This window comes from Brassica oleracea, chromosome C9 (genome assembly GCF_000695525.1).
Source record: "Brassica oleracea var. oleracea cultivar TO1000 chromosome C9, BOL, whole genome shotgun sequence".
Taxonomy (NCBI): Eukaryota; Viridiplantae; Streptophyta; class Magnoliopsida; order Brassicales; family Brassicaceae; genus Brassica; species Brassica oleracea.
This window is the reverse complement of record NC_027756.1, coordinates 34,939,835-34,943,079: the sequence shown is the minus strand read 5'-3', so window position 1 is coordinate 34,943,079 and position 3,245 is coordinate 34,939,835.

Sequence of the window (3,245 nt, the reverse complement as noted above, 5' to 3'; positions counted from 1 at the left end):
TTCTCTTGGCCGATTGCTTAGTGTGTGGCATCTGCAAGGCAAACAAGTTTTATTCTTTAGTTCCATTTTAGTTGCATAGAAGAAACACAATCAAACAACTTCCACTTCCTCCTTATGCAACTCATAATTGCTTCAACATGACAAGAACCGCAATAAACAACAAAAATATCTACAGCTCAACTCATTAAACCAATTCAACTTCTCATAAATCGAATCAGATCGATTGAGATCAGGATCAATTGAGATCAGGACATATCAAAACGGTTCAATCAATGGAGAAGTGAAATCGCAAATCGCTAAAGAAAAAGAAAGCATGAGTTCATCTTCTAACTCAACCCTAACAGCAAATGGGGGGATCAAAATCAAGTCATTCTCAACAAGAATCGATCTATCAAAGCGATTAGAACGATGAACTTGTCAAAACGAATTCGCGATTTGTATGGTGATTGTCGAGCCTCTTACCTTATGAATCGGGGGAAATTGACTGTAAAAACAGAGAGAACACAAAAATCCAAGCAAATCAGAAGCAATAATCACTTAAAATAAATGAAAAATTGAGGTTTTGGTGATTGCTCTAATTCGCAAGTGGGGAGGTGCACGGTGAGTGAGACGGGAAAGAGGTAGAGTGAGGCCTTAAATAGGCGAAACCCTAACCGCTCTCCATTATCTCTCTCTTTTATTTTTATTATTTTTTAATTTTTATTATTTTTGGGTCCGGAACACTTACCTGGAACAGGCGATGAGATGTTCCACCAGAAGAAAAGTCCTTCGGTTATTCTGACTGAAGTGTTCGGTTTTTTTTTCTTGTTTTTGACCTGCAACTAAATCTGAAAAGAAATAAAATAGACTATAGAAAACAATATATATACTACAATAGTGGAGTCAGCAAGGTAATGCTTGATGCGCTGACCATTGACGACGAACTCGTCTCCCATTCTGTCCAGCAACACAACAGCTCTGTAAGGTCGGATTTCCTTAATGGTGAAGGGTCCGGACCATCTAGATTTCAGCTTGCATGGGAACAGCCTAAGTCTGGAGTTGAAGAGCAAGACCTTATCGTTTGGTTCAAAACGTCTGGCAATGATTCGCTTGTCATGGTAGGCTTTGGTCTTCTCCTTATAAATTTTGGAACTCTCATAGGCGAGGTACCTTATCTCTTCCAGCTCATGGACTTAGATCATGCGCTTCTCAGTTGCTGGCTTGATGTCGAAATTCAGTAACTTGACCGTCCATGCAGCCTTGTATTCGAGCTCGACCGGAAGATGACAAGCCTTACCATAGACCAGGTGATAGGGGGTGGTCCCTAGCGGCGTTTTGTAGGCTGTTATGTAGGCCCAGAGAGCATCATACAACTTAAGCGACCAGTCCTTGCGCGAGGTATTGACAGTTTTCTAGAGAATGTTCTTGACCTCCTGTTGGAAACTTCAACTTGTCCACTCATCTGGGGACGATAGCGGTAGCCACCTTGTGTTTCACCCCATTCTTCTTCAACAGGCCCTGAAATGCCTTGTTGATGAAGTGTGTTCCGCCATCGCTAATGACCACTCTAGGCCCCCCAAATCTCAGAAAGATGATGGAGCTGAACATCTTAGTCACCACTTTTGCATCATTAGTGGGACTCGCCACTGCATCTACCCACTTGGAGACATAGTCAACGGCGACCAAGATGTACTCGTTCTTGAAGGACGGAGGGAATGGTCCCATGAAATCGACTCCCCAACAGTCGAACACCTCAACTTCTAAAATGTAATTCTGAGCCATCTCATTCCTTTTGCTGATGTTCCCAAGTCGCTGGCATGCATCGCATCGAGCTATGTAGGCGTGAGCATCTCTGAACACAGTTGGCCACCAGAAACCTGCTTGGAGGATTTTGGAAACCGTTTTGAATGTGGCGAAGTGCCCTGCATAAGAGGAACCATGGCAATGATGTAGAATCCCTGGAATATCTGCCTCTGGAACACACCTTCTGAATATGCCATCCTTGCAATAATTGTACAAGTACAATTCATCCCAAACATACTGCCTCGCCTCTCTTAAGAATTTCCTCTTCTAGAACTTAAGTGTTCCTTTTCAGCAGCTAGGAAGTTCGCAATCTTAGCAAACCAGGGGAGGCGAGAGTACTACTTTTGGATCGCGGCTACTGGTTGTTCCGATACGCGAGAACAATCGGATGTTATGCTCAGGGGTTGTTCCGCGAAGCGCAGACCAATGGCGTTGATGTGTTCTACTGTGTGTTCTTAATCAAGGGTTGTGTCGTCCTCAATCTTCATTCTGGATAAGTGGTCTGCAACCCCATTCTCGACTCCCTTTTTGTCGTTTTTCTCGAGATCAAATTCTTGGAGAAGAAGAAACCACCTCAACAACCTCGGTTTTGCATCATTCTTTGTGAGCAAGTACTTAAGAGCAGCATAGTCTGTGTGCACAATCACCTTCGATCCCACTAGGTAGTATCTGAACTTCTCGAATGCAAAAACAATAGCCAAGAGTTCCTTCTCAGTCGTAGCGTATCTGCATTGAGCTTCATCCATGGTTTTTCTTGCATAATAGATCACATGAAATCTCTTATCCTTGCGCTGCCCAAGGACTGCTCCAACTGCAAAGTCGCTAGCATCAGTCATGATCTCAAAGGGGAGATCCCAGTCTGGCGGTTGTACAATAGGTGCGCTGACTAGAGCTCATTTGATCGTGTGGAACGCAGCTAAGCACTCGCTGTCGAAATCAAACTTGATCTCCTTGCAGAGCAGTCTGGTGAGTGGTCTCGCTATTTTTGAGAAATCCTGGATGAACCTCCTGTAAAACCCTGCGTGACCCAAGAAGCTTCTGATAGCTTTCACAGTTGTTGGTGGTTGCAAGCTCATCATCACCTCGACCTTTGCCTTATCCACCTCAATGCCTTTCTCGGAGATCTTATGCCCTAGAACAATCCCATCTCTGACCATGAAGTGGCACTTCTCCCAATTGAGCACCAGTTGTTTCTCCTCACACCTTTTGAGTACCATGCACAAGTTTGACAAACAGACACTAAAGGAGCTTTCATAGACACTGAAATCGTCCATGAAAACCTCCATAATATCTTCAATCAGGTCAGCAAAGATCGACATCATGCAGCGCTGAAATGTTGTTGGCGCATTGCACAGGCCGAATGACATTCTCCTGTATGCGTACGTTCGGTATGGGCATGTGAACGTCGTCTTCTCTTGATCGTCTGGATGGATAGGGATCTGAAAGAAACCTGAATAACCATC